We start from the raw sequence: 18,492 nt of genomic DNA, 5'->3' as shown, positions 1-18,492 counted from the left end.
AACCTACACAGGTGTGGCATCACACTTGGGGAAGACCCTGGCTTGGTGCAGGGAACCTGAGGTGCAAGCACAGCATGGACACTTGCACAGTGCTGGTGGATCAGTGCTGAGGATCAGAGAAGATGTTCAAAACTATTAAAATACTCTTCCATTTTCCAGCTAGATATTTCATTTGTGCACTTCAAACAAAACTCACTGCAACAGACTCAAATACAGAAGATGATGTGAGAATGCAGCCATCTTCTATAGAGCCACATGTTGACAGGATTTGTTTTAAACAATGGCCCTCTAATCACTAACTTTTTAGTTTTTCAATATAATTATTTTTGTTTTTACTTACTTATGTATGAATTTATTTTTGGCAGTATTATGGACTAAGCTGCCAAGGGCCTTGTACATGATAGGCAAGCACTATACCACTGAGCTACATGATTTTTGAAAACTTTGGGATAGAATCTAAGTTTATGAGGCTGGCTTGAATGTGCAATCCTTCTACCTTAGTCTCCCTAATCACTGAAGTACAGGCTGGAAACAGTTAATTTTAACTACTTATAATAATGTTCAATGGGGTTATTAACCCTGTTTTAAAATGGAATTACTATCTAAGTATTCTACAAATCTTCCAGGGGCAGCTTGACAACCATGACAGACACACTTTCATAACCAAATGTCCTCTGAGATCCTCCATGTGTAACATATAAAGAGGTCTTGAGACCCTGTGGCCTAGGAACCAAGGATGTGAGACTAAAGCATGCAGCAACTGGACCTCACTTGTGACAAGACCCTCAGTGTGTCCAATGCCTCGGATTCCACAGTAAATGCCAGTGGCTGTATGAGGAGAGAGGGAAAATGTTCATAAAGGAAATCTAAGTTCCTCCCTCAAACGGCAGCAGCCATCTGGCTGCCAGCACCTTTTATTCCAGTCAGTGGCACAGAGGACAGAAGGACCAAAGGTGGACAGATGCCCTCTGTGGACAGGTGCCCCACTGAACCCCCGCATAAAAGCATAGTGTGCCTTAGTGAGGCACATTTGGACCACCTGTGTCACAGTAAGAACGCCTCTGACACCTTCCCACATCCCTCTGCAGGCCCTTACCAGCCTACCCTTCACCTCATCACAGATGAGGAGCTGGAATCTGGAGCGGGTGGTGGCCCAGAGAGGGCCAGCCTGCTCCCAGGCCCCCCAGCTGGCCAATAGACCAGATAGGAGCCCTTGCCCTGGTGAGCTCTTCACACTAATCAAAACAGGAGCCTTGGGCCACAACCCAGGACTGTGAGCAATCACATCAAAAGTGACCAAAAAGGGCCATGAAACACAGAATGTAACAAACAGTGTCTGGTGTTCTAAGCTGGGCTGGGCATTACCAGCCTCAATTCAGAGAGCATGCAAGTGGCACAAGCAAGGCAGGCCTAAGTAGGCAGGAGGCAGCTACACAAAGCCCTCAGCTGGCTGGGCACCCCCATGTACAGGGACGCACACCCTCTCTCGGAGACACATCCACCTCCAACACCCAGCAAGTCTACAGTGTTTAACGATGCTTTACACACAGAGAGCTTTTGTGAGAAATGGTCTGTGGATGAGGATCCCAAGTGCTTCCTGGGCAGATTTGGGGTGGGAGGAACACTCTCTCTCCAAGGCAGTTCACACAAGGATCACAGTTCCATTCTGAGGGGAGTATGGTTTTATTCACTGTTCACATCTCCATCAGGGAAGACCAAAGAGGCCCTCACCAGTTACCCAAGATGTCCTGCAACAGGATAGGGCACATCCAGACATGGACTATCATTAGGCCTAACAGGAAACAAGCTGTGAGGCCATAAAAAGACATGGAAGAGTCAGGCGTGGTGTCATCCCAGCGACTCAGAGGATGTCAAGTTCAAGGCCAGCCTGAGAGAATCAGTCAGAGCAAAGACCATTGTCAGCCAGAACCCACAGTGCTTGCAGTCTCCCGCCTGCAGACCCTCCCACTCTCAACTCCTAGCAGCCAAGGACACTGAAGGAGAGTGCCCAAGTCCCAGAGGCCTCTGGGGAAGAGGGAACATGCCTGGGGAAACCAACACATTTTGACATGAGCAAGTCTAATCTGGTGACATCTAGCATTACCTAGGCTCTATGTAGTTTAAGGGAACCTAGGCACCCAAAATGCCTCGGAAGCCTAAACTGCAATAAAAACTGAACATTCGAAAGAGCACAGTAATTTATGTTGGAAAAATTAGTTCATATGTTTCCTTATGATGAAGCACAGTGTACTTTATCACCTATTTTGAAATCCCAAGAGACACTTATGTTAAACAAGGAGGTAGGTGAGCATTAAGACCTAAAAATCCCTCACATGCTGCAATTGCAATCCAGTACTACAGTATGTCGTCTGCCCCCATGCCAGTGACCAGCACCTGATAGCTGGCTAGTGTGCTTGGGCATCAGGGTCAGAGGGAAACAGCCATTCCAGTGGAGCAGGAAGCACAGCTTCTCCTTCTGCTCTCAATCCCAGGTTGAGAGACAGAGTCCCCAGAACAGCACTGCTGCCCCTCCCCACCTCCAGCCTTGCCCAGGCAGGGACCACCAGTGTCATCAGAATGAACTACAAGCACAGGGGCCTTGGCTCTGCTGCCAGGGAGACTTGCTCTCTACAGTGAGCACCCAGCCTGTTCAAAGACTGAACCTTTCAGGACTCTGGGACCTAGCTACACACACCCTTCTTCAGCATGTCTTACAAATTCAACATTTCAGCAAATCAAAAAGCTTCTTTCTGTGTGTGTGCGGGGGGAGCGCACTGAAGCAGCACCCAGGTGTTTGTACACGGAAAGCAGACTCTAACTGAGCTCCATCCCAGCCCCACGCTTCTATTTTAATTAGAGGTGTTCGATCAAAAACATACAAGATGATATCTAAGCTTCCTTCCACATAAACAACACTGCCTTTATTATCCTGACACATCACTTTAAACACAAAAATATTTTTGAAAATATTATTCTAAATGCCCACTTCACTTCAGCATAATTTTTGCACCCTTTGTGACTCAGGTCAGTGCTGGGCAACCTTCCGTCTAGAGTTCAGCCCACTGGCTCTCCCTGCTAAGATACACCCACCAAGGGCTACTTCAACCTCATCACTTCCCTGGAAACACTTGGGCCTTCTACCCTGCTAAGAGAGTGAGAACTGCAGCAGCAATCAGCCCAAACCAGAGTTCTATGCTCGAAGATATTAGCTCTAAGGATGCTAAAGCTCGTATATTCTCTTAACAAATTAGCTAGGTGTTTCATGGTCAGCAAACTGAGACACAGAGGACTGAACTGGTATGCCCATGGTCAAAGAGTAGCCCGGTCCTGCAGCTGGACCACCACAGTTGACCTGGGAATAGCTCAGGCAGGAACACTGCAGAGTCCACACAGACGACCCAGGTCACACCACATCAGACCCTTCAAGACCTACAACCTTACATCTCATCTAAGCCACTCACCCTCTACCTTAAGGGTCAAAATGAACACAGTGAACGCAAAAAATGTTAGCAAGAACCCAAAGATTACTAGAGAATTTTAAAATTGGGGTCTTTTAAAAACCCTGCATTTTCATGACAGGAAAGATCATGGGCGGCAGGCCTCGAGAGACTGTCCATCGAAGGCCTGACTGCTGTGCAGCGAGGCAGGACTCCCTCCTTGGCAGTATGTGCATCTTTACTCCATCCAAACACTCAGACCAAAAAGGGTTATAATCAACCCAACTAAATATTTACAGCTCACAAACCTGACAGATGGCACTGAGTGCCTTGAAGTCCCCATGTCACACCATCACACTCACTATCCACCCAGTGTAGACCAAGTAGGCCAATCCCGGATTCTGCCAGCAGTCCTGATACAGGGTGAGTTTGACTCACTTAATACTTATTAATAATCAAAAATTCACACTAAGATTAGCAGCATTTGCTTTTTCTCATTATTTGTTAAGATCTACTTTGCAGACACAGATGTGGCTCAGGTGAGGGAGACTGGGTTCCCAGCCACCACCCTCCTCCTTTTCAGGCCAGGGGAAAAAGCTTCCCCCCTCACCGCGGACACCCCCACACTGAGGCAACTCCTCCCAACTGCTCTCTAGCATCAAGTATCACCCCAAACACTTCTGTCAAGAATCAAGAGACTTGCAGGGTCCATTTCAAAGTGGCCTGATCAACGATGACTGAGACAAAGATCAATAGCTTCAGAATAAGAAAATTCACTCAGGAGGAAATAAGAAAGGATTCCTTCTCATCTGCTAGCAGTAACCCCACAAAACCAATCATCTACTTTTGGACTACTAACCTGAAAACAAGGAGCAGATCCCTGGCAAGGCAATGAAAAGCCAAAGCAAGCCATGCATCTTCTTTCCAACCACCAACCCAGCCATTAGAGAAGGTAAGTAATCTGTCACCTCACCACAGCTGCCCAAGGAGGACCTTGTCCTGGAGTCAGACCCCAGGCAAAGTGGGCCTCCATGGAGACAGATGTGCCTGTCACTACCAGGTGTCAGGGTGAACTGGCCTACACCCTAACCTCCCTATGGCCTAACCTCCAACTGCTAGGAACACCCAGTGGCTACAGCCCTGTCCAGCAGCACAGGGCAGCCAGAACACAGCCTGTCTGCTCCCTCCCAAGCTATTCCTCACGTGAACAACTAATGCAACCTGCAAAGTACTACAGTAATACAGCAACAACTGGTTCTCCAGACTCTCTGGGGATGGCAAGATATGATAAAGGAAGTGTAGAAGAATTAGCTTCTTTTGCAAACAAGGCTACTGACTTGTTTGATCTTTCAGCCCCATTCTTCTGATTGTGACTCCAGGGGTGCTACTCACTGACCCCAGGAAACCTGGGACTGCCATTCTGAACCACCAGAACACTGAACAATACCCCATGGAGCCCAAGAAGGCTGCAGGGAGACTTTGTATTGTGCTCCTCCTTTTTACAAACCAAGGTCTACCACACCGATGACCAGGGAACACAGCAGACTCACCGATTCCATGGTGGAGAATCAGCGTTGCTGAGGACTGCAATCAACTCCAGCAGGGCTGTGTACTCTGAAACAAGAGCAAATCAGATCCCATCAACACTGAGGTCACTATGGCTCCTTTTACTGGTATGTCCCCACTTGGACCATCCACACTGGCCTGCAGAAGGCTGCTGAGATGGTGCTGGGCGGCTCTGGGTTGTGAAGGCCTCACACCCTGGCTGCCCCAGGGCACTGTGCACTCAGTGCTCTCTGAAAACAAGGCCCTGCTGACCAGGCCAAGGGAAGGATACCAGAGGCATGCAAAGGCTGGGCTCATAGTCCCTGCTGAGGAAAGGTGTCCCAGGCTTTCCACCCACAGGCTTGGATGGAGCTCAACAGACTTCCTGTCACATACCCCTCCATCCCCACTCCTCCGGACACCCACCTCCCACCTGAGCATCTCCACGCCCCACTGGGGTCCCTCCAGAGCCGATCCTGATGGAGGCCACCCCATTGCCCTCCACTCCTTAATCTGCCTAGGGATCCATTCTCAAAAAGTCAAGACCATAATTCAGTCCAAAGGTCCCCTGCATGATTCCAAGTCAGAAATGCAATTCTAACACCCTCCCACACCCCAGTACAAGAGAGAAAAAAGATGGTGAATCCTCGAGTGCCTGCATGTCACGGCTGGAAAGAAAGGTGAGGCCTCGGGTGGGAATACACCAGCAGGGGCCTCTCTGGTGGATAAGCACATCGCTGACAGAGGCCATTCAGTCAAAGCCTGCCACTCACAGGGCAAAATCTGCCAGGGAGAGACCCATGTGGAATGCAGGACCCCTCTGCACTCCAGCCACCCAGGTATGAGTAACATCTTTATCATTAAGCTGTAGCTACAGACACAGATCAGCAGTGCACAATCTCAAACACTGTTAATGATAAAGAAAAAAATCAGGTCCCAGAGGACAATCCCAGGTAGTTATTCCTTGGGATAGTGGGAGGCTGGTCTAGAATCCCCAGCGAAATGAGAACCCAGGATGCTAGAGCCCTTACATGAAATCCAGTAGTACTCACACACACCCTTCCATGTGCTTTAAAGCATCTCTATGTCACTTGTGACACCTAATATAAAGTAAGTGCTATGTAATCAGCTGTTACACTGTTTGTTTAGGGACTAAGAGACCAAACAAAGGCCTGCACGTGTTCAGCAGGGGGGCTGTTCTTTCCCTGAATATTTTCAATTTGACTGGTTGGTTTCACAGATGCTGAACCAAGATCCAGAAGGCTGGCTGTACTTTTATCTTTCAAAAGCTCGGGAAACAATATTTACATTAAGACTTCAAGACTTCGTTGGAAGATTCAAAACAAGGTTCCTTCAGAGGTAGGAAGGAGCCCCAGAAGCCAAGGGAGCTGGCAGGAGCTGGCTGCACACCTGCACCCCCACAGCCCTGCAGCTCCAGGACACACCCACAGCTTCATCAGAGGCCAGAGGCTGCTGCCCTCAATCCCCCCCACTGACCACAAAGAGGGGCAACAGGAAGCAACAGCCACACAGGTTCCTGTGATTACTCTGCAAGTAATCACACCTTGTGATTTATTTCTACTATTTAAAACTAGAAATTTTAAAAGTACACAGACAATTAAACTTATTTTCATTCACCAAACGTTTCTGCATCAAAATGTACAAATTTAAAGGTAAACCCAAAGTCTTATATCAAAAAAGATCAAATGACACTATGTACATCTTGCATAATAGCTACACCAGATTTCAAAAGGGTTTCCAAAAATTTTTTTTAATATTTATTTTTTAGGTGTAGATGGATACAACACAATGCCTTTATCTTTATGTGGTGCTGAGGATCGAACCTGGGTCCCGCCCATGCTCTACCGCTGAGCCACAATCCTAGCCCAGGTTTCAAAATTTCCAAACCTAATAAATCAAGTAACTACTGTAGTCTTGGCATATGATGAACACACTAACATTGCCAATAAGAATGCTTTTTAAAGCTAATTTTAAATTTAAGTAGCATATTGTTTTAGGGGCTGGGGTTGTGGCTCAGTGGTAGAGTGCTTGCCTAGCATGTGTGGAGGCACTGGGTTCGATCCTCAGCACCACATATAAATATATAAATAAATTAATTAAATAAAGGGCCACTGGCAACTTTAGAAAAATCATGAAGAAAACTGATTAACCAAAAACTGCATAATCTGGGCTGGGGCACAGTGGCAGAGTGCTTGCCTAGCAGGTGTGAGGCACCAGGTTTGATCCTTAACACTATATACAAAAATAAACAAAGGCATGCAGTCCATCTACAACTACAAAAATATCTTTTTAAAAACCTGAATAATCTGCCCAGAAAGCTCTGAGAACTTCAAGAATAAAACCAACCAGCACAAACGGGGCAGCAGGAGGCCAGAAGGGAGACCTACAGGCTGGGTTCCCATCCAACTCAATTAGCAGGAAACCCACAGGCAAGAGGGGCTGGCCTCAACAGAATACCTACTCTGCAGGGCGTGCAGAGAGTTGTTCTGTCCTCACAACTGGTGCAGAATTTCTCAAAGCTGCTCTAACCTCAAGAGCTAGTAACACAGACATGAATAAGCAGCTTCCAATCACCACAACTCTGGTTTCCGTGAGAAGCAGCAAGTGTGTGGCTAAGCTTTTCAACCTTCCTGTGGAGACCAGTGACCAGTTTGCCAAATGCTACATGTGCAGGAGAATGTCACAGATTCCTGAAAAAAGCCAGGAGACATCTTTAAACTGAATGGTGGTTATCTCAAAGAGTGGAACAATCCAAGATTCTAAATCTAACTTTCTGTCTATCATATCTCATCAATTCCTTTAATGGATTTTGTACCAAGTCAGGGGTGGAGAAAAACTTTTAAAAATATACCAAAAAAATATGTGACATTTGGGCTGGGTTTGTGGCTCCCATGGTAGAGCACTTGCGTAGCATGTGTGAGGCACTGGGTTTGATCCTCAGCAACCCCCATATAGATAGATAGATAGATAGATAGATAGATAGATAGATAGATAGATAGATAGATAGAGGGTCCGTCAACATCTATATATATATATATATATATTTTTTTTTTTTTTAAAGTGACACTCAAGCTGACCGACCTTATTATGCTTCTGCATAACTGATGTTAGAAACCAGCTCTCCTCTCTCTGCTGCCTGAGGGAATGCTGCTTCAGTGCTCCAGGCCATGATGGTGAGCACAGGCCACCCACCCTGTGACATGGAATCACAGCCCTGGAAGAGGCCTGGCAGGCTCAATTGCTCTTCAGGGGTAAAGAAGTCCTGGAGAACTAACTAATGCTCTCACCACCTCTCCCTTTTCTCCCCCACTGCAGCCCCAAGACATAGATTTTTATCCATACAACTACTTTTACCACTATTCAGTTCATGTCCATGTTTACTAATCAAAAACCACTAACTGCTGACCACAATTTCTGCTCAGCATAAGATGAGCAGTATAGTTACCCACAGGAATTTGGTTTCAATCCACACCAAGAGACCCAGACATCTTCAGCTGGCCTGCACAGGGTCTTTCAGATCAACACATTGCTCTCTGGCTCTGAAAGCACTGGACAGTGATCAAGGCACCTGCCTCCCTCTTCTGCTTTTCCACTTTCCTCTACACAAGGAGCCCAAATTAGTGAAGACTGGTCCTACTGCCCAGCCTTGCCCCACAGGTCTCTAAACACTGACAGACACAACTGTTTTTATTTTTTCCCCCAGTGTTCCCCCCCACATTATTTTATTTTTGAGACAGGGTCTTGCCAATTTGCCCAGGCTGACTTCAAACTTGAGCTCCTTTTGCCTCATCCTCCCAGGCAGCTGGGATGACAGGGCTGTGCCACCATGCTAGGCTCTGTCACAATCTCATGCAGCATCACAACACTTTTTAGTATGAATTGGGCTGGTGAGTTCACACCCAAACTTTCCGCCGGCTGTGGATGCTCAGTACAGGGAACACTGCCTGGCTGAACCAGCACAGACCATTAACCCTGAGTTCTGAGTGGGTTCCAGGTGGTGTCACATGCAAACAGCCTAAGCACCAAGTGTCTCCTAAGTCTCTTCCCCAAGTGCCCTGGAGTCAGCTCCCACAGGGTGTTAGGGACCGAAGCTACCTGTTGACACAGGCATCTTCAGCAAGCTCAGACACAGAGAGGGGTCAGACATGATGGACTGCCTGAGGCATGGGGTGACAGGCGCCAGCAAAGGAGGCCCTGACACTCACAGGATCAGAGCAGCAAAGTGCTCAGAGCCGACTCCAGGACACTTGGCCACTCAAGGCCAGTGCCCTGTGCAGGAGAGTGCGAAGCAGGTTGGCCCAGGGCCCCGTCAGGGAAGAGGTAAAGGAGTGAGCTACCCTCACACCATACTCTGCTTGGCAAATAAAAGGTGGGACAAAGGAAAAGGCAACAGATCTGGGTGCTCTCAGGCGAACTGAGCTCAATCTGGAGCTCAGAGGTGCCTCCACTGTAACGCTTCTCAATCTAGGGCCTCAGACATTTGGGGCCAGAGCCAAGAGGGCCCACATGATGCCATGACCATCAACAGTGTCTCCAGCCTATATCCCAGGTCCCCCATAGGGCAGAATCACCCAGCAGAGAGGGACTGCTGTAATCCTACCTTGGCAATCCTAAAAAGTTACATTTCCAGGATTCCAGGTATATGATGTTTCTGTGTGACACAATGACACTGCAGCATGGCATACACATGCGTTCTCACACATCTGAACCAGTCTGATGGACACTCTCCATATCAACATCTGGGCTGCGACATACCACAGTTTTGCAGAGTGCAGCCATCAGGAGAAATGAATCAGGACTCCCTGAATCACTACTCCCACAGCACAGTATGTGCTTATTGTATTTAAAAAAAAAAAAAGATTCCAATGCTGGTGATCTCATATGGTTTGGTTTTACCCATAATTAACTGACTTTATTAGTCTCCACAGGAACCCCACCAGGTAGGTATCTACATATTCCCCCATCCCCTCCCCCGGCCCTGCAGAGAAGACTAAAGCCCTGGGAGTATGGGGAACCTGAGTAGCCCACACAAACCCAGCTGGCTCTGATCACGTGCTCCTATCACCCTCCCTATAAAACAGGCAAGTTCCTGCTGCTCCCCAAGCTGGCTCACAGAGGAGACCAGGGGTCCACTGTGAGGTCCTCAGGCATTCTCTACAGTGCTGCAGGAGCACACCTGCACCCTGCCAGGCCTCAGGCAGCCCTGCCTTCTTCCAGGAAAGCAGGCCTCTCCCTCCACCCACTTTTTAAAGGACTGGGTGTCATCTGTTACTGTTTCCTTTGACTTAGCATAAATGAGACAAGGCAGGGAATTAAGGCAACGGAGCTCCCATACACCTAGCTCCCATGCCAATATGCTTTCCATTCAGGAGGATGAGCAAGGCCGGGTTAGTGTTTCAACACACTTCTGTTTATAGCCTCCATGGAACAAGTGCAGCAAGAGGGCAGAGGACACCACCCAGCCCAACTGCCCTGCCCCCCACACCACCTCCAGAGCAGTCACAGAACCTCCTGGTCCTCACTAAACTCAAGACATGAACAGGTATGCAGCTGTAAAGAAAAACAAAAAGGGAAACTGCAGGCCAGAAGTTGGGAAATGCCTTAAAACATACTTCAGCCAAAGAAGTGCAGCTAGGCCACTGCGAGCACAGCCCCAGCTCACCCAGGAGGTGTTCCATAGGCCCTGGACCAGCAGTAACAGTATCAGCTGGGGAACCACAGCTCCGCCAATGCTCCTGTACAGCAGGCTGCCACCTCCCTCAGACCTTTCAAACACCACATTGGACAGGGGTGTGGGCCAGCGTTCCCCCCCCCCCACTCAGACACAACTCAAAACATAAACCTGCCTTTTCAGAAGGCTACACCAGGAGAACACTACCGATCTACCTCTGGCTCTCGGAAAGCCACAGAACCCACCTTGACACACTACACATATTGTCCCCACCAGAATTCATACATGTGGCACTGCTAAGAAGGGCAGCCGGGCAGGAGGTGTTGGGGAATCTGACCCCTCTCCTCTTCCACACACATTCTGCTGCACTTCCTCTTTCCCTCCAAGCATGAGCAGTATTAGGCTTTCATCTAAAGCCAGGCAGATGCTGATGCTATGCTCTTGGGTTTCCAAAATTGTGGGCCAAAACAAACCTGTCTCCTTTATAAAATCACCCTGGGTCTGGTATTCTCTTATAGCAACAAAGAACAGACTAAGGAAATAATCAGAAAACTCAAAAGAAAACATGCATATGTTGTCTCTGGAGTTCAGTCACCCTCACTATTTTATGATCAGAGTCAGGGATGCTGGAAATACCCATGACACCCACAATGAGTGATGTGGCTGTCTTACTCCAAATGCATATTATTCTCAACCTCTCACAGCACCTTTCTGTCTTATTCCTACAAAATGAACAATATGCATAGGACAGGCTGCAGGAGAGTACCAGTCTGTCTTTTGCTAAGTAGGAACCTCAGAATCAGATGCAGCTCCACAAAAATACTGTGTTCGTGCCAAAACTTTGCTCACAGAGTTCTTGCAAGTGTTTTACACCCGACCCCAGGGCGAGGTGGGGTCGGGGCATATCAAGATAGATCAAGAAGGGTGGTATGAGGCAGTGAGTGTAAGGGCTGGGGATGTAGTTCAGTTGGTAGAGTACTCGCCTTGCATGCACAAGGCCCTGGGTTCAATCCCCAGCAGCCCCACCCCCCCAAAAGGAAAACACATCCCTGCCTCTATAGGTGAAATATTCTTTTCATTTAGACCGTGAGCCCTGGGCAGTAATTTGTATACCCTAACATCTGAGGTGTGATGGACACACNGAATTCATGGGTCACTGTCCACCAGAGATGACTTCCTGGGCTGGGGATATAACTCAGTTGGTAGAGTGCTTGCCTGGCATGCACAAGGCCCTGGGTTCAATACCTAATGATGGGGGTGGGGGGGTGGGGAGGCAGTGTAGCAACCCACAGCAGGGAGCACCCTGAGAGACCAAAAGCAGGATCATTTAAGAGCGTGTAGGTGTGTGTGCGTGCGCGCACGCACAGTACATGTTCATAAACAAGTTCAGCAAGGCTGCATGACCATATACCAGCAAACACCAGCAGTGAGCAATCTGAAAGGAAACCTTAAAAAACAATTGTTTATAATAGCTTCAAAAAATAAAATATTTAGCAATGAATTGAACTCAAGAGATCTAAGACTTGTACATTAGAAACTACAAATATTGACAAAAGAAATTAAGGATCTACATAAATGGGGGAAATCCTCACATCTGTGGTAAAAATAGCAACACTTGCCCAGGTGATCTATTGGTCTCAACATGATCCCTATCAAAGGCCCAACTACAGGCTGGGGTTGTGGATCAGTGGTAGAGAACTTGCCTAGCAAATGTAAGGCACTGGGTTTGATCCTCAGCACCACATAAAAATAAACAAAATATTGTGTCCACCTGCAAGAAGAAAAAAAAGAAAACAAAGCCCAACTTCCTCTTCATCCCCCAAACTTAACAAGTAATCCTAGAGCTTGCAGGGGATTTTAAACGCTTGCCCTTGAACAGATCATATTCTACACCTTATAGAACCCTAAGTTTCTTCAGCCTGTTTTGAGAGTGGAGGAGGAAGATAGTTGGTATAACTAGTACTCCTGTAATGCGAGATTTTTTTCCAAATTTTTTTTTTTAATTGTTATCTCTGGAGTTCAGAGCACACCTGTAATCCCAGCAGCTCTGGAGACTGAGGCAGGAGGTCAAGCTCAAAGCCAGTCCTAGCAAAAGTGAGGTGCTAAGCAACTCCATGAGACCCTGTCTCTAAATAAAATACAAAACAAGGTTGGGGATGTGGTTCAGTGGTTGAGTGCCCCTGAGTTCTCAGACTTTTAATCTATAAAACCCTAAAACCACTTTCCATATCCAACATAACATTCTTTCTTTTAAAAATACATCCCTATCACAGGTCACAGCAGTGTGCACTTGTAATCCCAGCAACTCAGGAGGCTGAGGCAGGAAGATCACAAAATTCAAGACCAGCCTGGGTAACTTGGTGAGACCCTGTCTCAAATTTTATAAAAATTTTAAATGGACTCAGGATGTTGCTCAGGGGTAAAGCACCCCTGGGTTCAATCCCCAGCAGCCCCACCCCCCCAAAAGGAAAACACATCCCTGCCTCTATAGGTGAAATATTCTTTTCATTTAGACCGTGAGCCCTGGGCAGTAATTTGTATACCCTAACATCTGAGGTGTGATGGACACACTGTCCATGTGGAGTAAGCAAGGAAGGAAGAAGCACCCACTGTGGACACAGAACAGAAGTGCAGGGCAAGAGAGCCTCTGCTCAGACTCCAACTGCTGAGCTTTTCCTTTCCTAAAAAGCATGCTTGGAGAAGGATAGGAACTGCACTCTGCGGCCCACCCGCTATTGAGTCTGACCACTACTGCAGCACAGGACCTCTCTCTCTTTAATCAAGGCTCCACCCAACAGGTAGGAGCCTTCCTCTGGCCAAGAAGGTGAGCTTGTTCCTGTGTGTCATCTTCACAATTCCTATCTGGGGCTCACCTTCATCAGCTCTACCTGCATTCTGCCCTCTGTCCTGCTTCCGCCATCATAGAGGAAGAAGCCCCTGCACCCTTTGCAGGTGGATGTACAGGCTGAGAAACACCTGTTTATGCCACTCCCAGCTCTCCTTTCCATTTACTGAAAGCCTCTAGTTCCCAGAAGTAGCTCCACAGAAGCTGATACTTTATCAAGAACATTCAGGGACTCTATAGGAACAAAGATGAGATGCAGAGGAGGGGTGACAGCAAACTCCTGCTCAAGGGCTGCCTGCTCATGGTCACATGGGGGGCTAGGGCATCCTGGCACAAGCACGGGTATAAGAGCTTGTGCAACAGCCCTGCAGTCCCAGTGGGGCAGCAAGCACCGCCCCTGCACATGGTGTTACAGAGCCCTCATCACAGCACGTCAGAGGTGTCTCCATGTTCTTGTGAGAAACTAAGTTCTGAGAGACTGAATAACTAGCCTAAAGTCGGGGCCACGCTCCAGCTTCAGAGCCTGGGTCCACGATGGCCACGTGTCCACTGCCAATCCACATGCTGCTGTCAGGGGATCCTGGAGAGCATTTTAAGGCTGTAACTGGCAAAGCCTCCCTGGCCCAATACCAGCACAATGCAAAGAAATAATTTACACCTCCAAAAGACAGGGCAGGCTCAGGTAACTCTCCACGTAACCCAGGAACAAAACAGGCTCTGAAGGGGACTTGCGGCAGTGGTCATCCAACAGAATACTCACTGACTCCAGGCCACTCCCTGCTTCTCCTGCTTTCGCTCGCCTATGAGGGCTTCTTCTCACCTGCTCTTTACCTCTTGCTTTCTCCATCTCTTCAGCCTGTGTGGTTTTAACTACTATGCTATTTAATTCCTACTGCAGGTCAGAAAAATCCCTCCTGAATTCATGGGTCACTGTCCACCAGAGATGACTTCCTGGGCTGGGGATATAACTCAGTTGGTAGAGTGCTTGCCTGGCATGCACAAGGCCCTGGGTTCAATCCCTAGCACTACAGGGTGTGTGGGAGTGGGGGGTAAGGGAGAGAGAAATGACCTCCCACTGCAACCGCCCTCCTCATAGACACAGCACATACCTAGCTCAGACCACTGTTCTTCCTGCACTCCTGTCCTGCCTCAGGTGCCCCTGTCCAGGCATTCTTCCCAACTGGAAATGGAGCCCCTTCTCCCTCAATACCAAAATCCAACATGCCTGCCATGCCCAGCTCCTAAAGATCACCATCTCCTTCCTGTTACCACACTGCCCTCACCTCTTCTAACTCGACAGCACCTCAATGCTCCTCCTGCATTACCTCCACCCCAACTCCACACACCACCTAACTTATCACCCACACTGCTGAGAATTGGGTTTGCCACATCTAACACACCTCTCGTCTACATTCTCTGGTCTATGGAGGCCACCGGGCTGACAAGGAACATGTCTGAGGTTTTCAACCTCCATGCCCACATGAGACACGCAGGCCACATGAGGACGTGCTCAGGGGTACACAAACAGGCTGGAGCAAAGGGTCCTCCATGCGGTGGCTCAGTGCTTTTCACTGGTGGGCTGTGCGGAGGTAGGTGCATCCCTGCTGCAGCTCCCAGGACGGCCACTGGCGCATGTGACTGTGAACGGTCGGTCTCCAAACAACTTCACACATCTTTTAATTTAGGAGGGACCCTCCTCCTACCCGGCCCTTTTTACCACTCTGCACACTTGGAAAACTCCTATTAAGTCTTCAAAATCAAGCTCAGATCTTGACATCCTTCTCTATACAGCATTTTTCAAGTTGTATAAGGTGGACATGGGTGGCTTTTATATTTCTACCCTATGTCACCACTATATCTGGGAGCCCTTCTCCAAAAGCTCATAAGCACCTAAAGGTGGCTCCTGTTGTTGATCACTGCAGCCTCAGAGCCCAACACTGTCACATGGTCCCATGGCTGTGTGCACACACACAGTCACAGCACACGGAACTTCCAGGTGATAAAGAACCAAAGAGTGCACAACTTGCTGGGCGCAGTGGCACAAGCCTATAATCCTAGAGGCTTGAGAGGCTAAGACAGGAGGATCACAAGTTCAAAGCCAGCCTCAGCAACAGCAAGGCACTGAGCAACTCAGTGAGACCATCTCTAAATAAAATACAAAACAGGGCTGGGGATGTGGCTCAGTAGTTGAGTGCCTCTGAGATCAATCCTTGATATTTAAAACACACACACACACAGTACAACTGGCTGTGTTAACAAACATGACACAGGCTGCTTCACACATGCATCACCATCGGGAACCGTGCTCTACCCTCAGCCTCTCAGCACCCTGCACCCTTCTCATCAGTCAACATCTTTCAAAAAGATGAAAATTCACCACAAATAAATGTAGCTTAGACAGAGAATCAGAAATGGAATAATGCATACAGTATTATTAAGAAGCCCTCCTGACCTTGAGCTTCTCCCTAAACCCCGTGGTCCTGCCTTACTCATGAACCGTATGTGGCCCAAGCAGTATCCTTTCCTCCACTCCACACTTGCTGCTTCTGGAGCTCTCTGGCTGCACAGGCCAAGTTATATATCCTTTTTTGTCTCCACCTTGTACTAACAATGAGGCTTTCAAAATACTGTTCTGTCAACTCAAGGAAGACTAGACTATTAGGCTAGAAGCCCTCCTACAGGAACAACACAAACAAAAGTGCCACCAGCCACCTTGCTGGCCCCAGTGCTGATACAACCTAAGAGAAGAAAGCAGCTACATCTACGCACAAGATTAGCAACATTCAACTCTTTCCTTTAACCATAGTAAAGAGGAGACTCCACCAGGAAGATAAGTGAGGTGTATTACCTACAGGAAACTGAAGACCCCTACCTACCACTACCTAGCCTGCTCCACCCATAGAGAGAAACAGGCCCAGAAGAGACAAAGGACTACACAGGAGCAGGCCCAAGGCATTTCAAAGACTCAAAGGATCATCACAGTTTATCTCCTGCACACTTCCACTTCCTCAGGATGCTCTGCGTTCTGCATTTCTGGGGGTGAGGGTCACAAAACTGTTATTTCTTTTTGTGCTTCCCAAAAAGATCTAATAAGCAATCAATGACCTGGCCCACAAAGACCAAACCTCCAATTATAGTTATGCAATAATCCCAACAAAGATAGTTCCCTCTAAACTGAAAAATCTTTCTTCCCTTCCCCACAAAGTAAGGCAGAGAAGCCTCACTTAGGAAAAGCCATAAATATGTGCAGATTCTACTAAAGGCATCACATCCAGGAGTACCAGAGCAGTGGGTCTGCTTCACTGCTGCAGCAGAATCCCCAAGGTAAGCATGCGCAGACGCGAGGTGCCGTCCCCAGGGATCAGCTCAAGGACAGCTCAATATGCTGGCAACAGCCCTTTCCCACACATTCCACAGCGTGACTGCCAGGGCCCAGCACACGCTCTGCAGGGCAAGGCCAGGCCCTTCCGCACCAGGCACGGCAGCACCAAGCTCACACAGGTGCACCACCCACATGCAGTCTAAAAACCAAGGCCTCTGAGTCTGATGATCTAATGTCTGGTGAGCATCCAACAACTAAAGCAACGAAGCATGAGATGGAGAAACTGCTAGGACCCCAGAAACAGGACGGAGCCCCAAAGCTAGGGTCTAACTGGTAAGACCACACAACTGCACAAGAACACCAAAGGTGACGGGAAATGCCCCTGAGGAGGGCAGATAAAGCAGGATTCGAAGGCAGGTGATGTTTCTCAGCAGGTAAGACCACGTACTTTGAGGACACACAGCCCAGTGGGCACGTAGCAACTACCTCCCAAGCCCCAGTCCCCACCCCTGCACTTGTAAGTGTGCCTTCAATGTGCCGGCTCAAGGAATCAGAGGTCTTTTTTTACTTCACCTGCTGCATTTAATTCAATATGCTGGCAAGACTCCTCCTCTGAATCACCACAAGCTTGCGGAAGGATGGTCTGCGTTGCTGCCGTGGTTGTGTTGGCCCATCCATCAGCCAGCAGGCACAGCTGTGAGCAGAACCTGTGAACATACACATGTCCTCCCAGTGATGACTGTAACCCACCCCCAGCAAAGGGACACTCTCCATCTCGAACATGGAGTAAAAATTAAAATGTCTGTTGCCCACGAGGGTCCATACTCTTCTTCTGGAAACGCAACTCTTCAACAACAGCAATTCAAACAGAAGAGGCACATGTTTCCTAATAGCCAGCATCACACATAGCCTCAGAGAGCACTGCCCACGGACTGAGGGGCAGCCAAGTGTGGTTTATTTTTAAAGAAGTGTGGTCTTTCGGCAAGGGCCGTAGCAACAAGGCTGACGGAAAAGTGATGGTGCAGACCCAAAGTGCATGTACACCACAGTAGTCACGGCCTCTCCTTCTGCAGCAGGATCAAAAGTCTGGGCAACTAAGGGCAACCAAGCAAGTTCCCGTCTCAAAATAAAAGGGAGTGGGGGTGGGTACTGGGATGTAGCTCAAGGGTAGAGCACTCATGAGGACCTGGATTCAATCCCTAGTACCACAACCAACCAACCAACCAATGTTCATGAACACTCATTGTTGCTGGTATCTAGAAATGTTATTAACTTCAATATCTTCATCTTATATTTTATACCTAGGAACTTTTCGTCACACAATTGACAAACTAAGAATACTAGAAGCCATGCCTATAAGTCAAGGCGGCTTGGGAAGCTGAGACAGGAGGATTGCGAGTTCAAAGGCAGCATCAATAATGGCGAGGTGCTAAGCAACTCAGTGAAACCCCGTCTCTAAATAAAATACAAAATAGGACTGGGGATGTGGCTCAGTGGTAGAGTGCCCCAGAGAGTTCAATCCCAGTAACCCCCGTCCCCAGGGGGTGGGGACACGAATACTAGCAGCTATTAGAAGGTACCCAAGATCACCCAACCAACATGGGCAAAGTCCGAATCATAACAGCCATCAAACTCCGTACCCTCTGGTATG

General features: G+C 48.2%; 1 protein-coding gene across 1 annotated transcript in view; it reads right to left on the bottom strand.

Moving 5' to 3' along the window:
- Nucleotides 1-18,248, bottom strand: part of Ankrd11 (ankyrin repeat domain containing 11) — a 103,157-nt gene extending 84,909 nt beyond the window's left edge. The window contains 2 exon segments of the mRNA XM_015495947.2: nt 4,988-5,051; nt 17,415-18,248. The gene's annotated coding sequence lies outside the window, so the exon portion shown is untranslated.
- Between the last annotated feature and the right edge of the window lie 244 nt (nt 18,249-18,492).

Source organism: Marmota marmota, unplaced genomic scaffold (genome assembly GCF_001458135.2).
Source record: "Marmota marmota marmota unplaced genomic scaffold, marMar, whole genome shotgun sequence".
Taxonomy (NCBI): Eukaryota; Metazoa; Chordata; class Mammalia; order Rodentia; family Sciuridae; genus Marmota; species Marmota marmota.
This window is presented reverse-complemented; position numbering and strand designations above follow the sequence as displayed.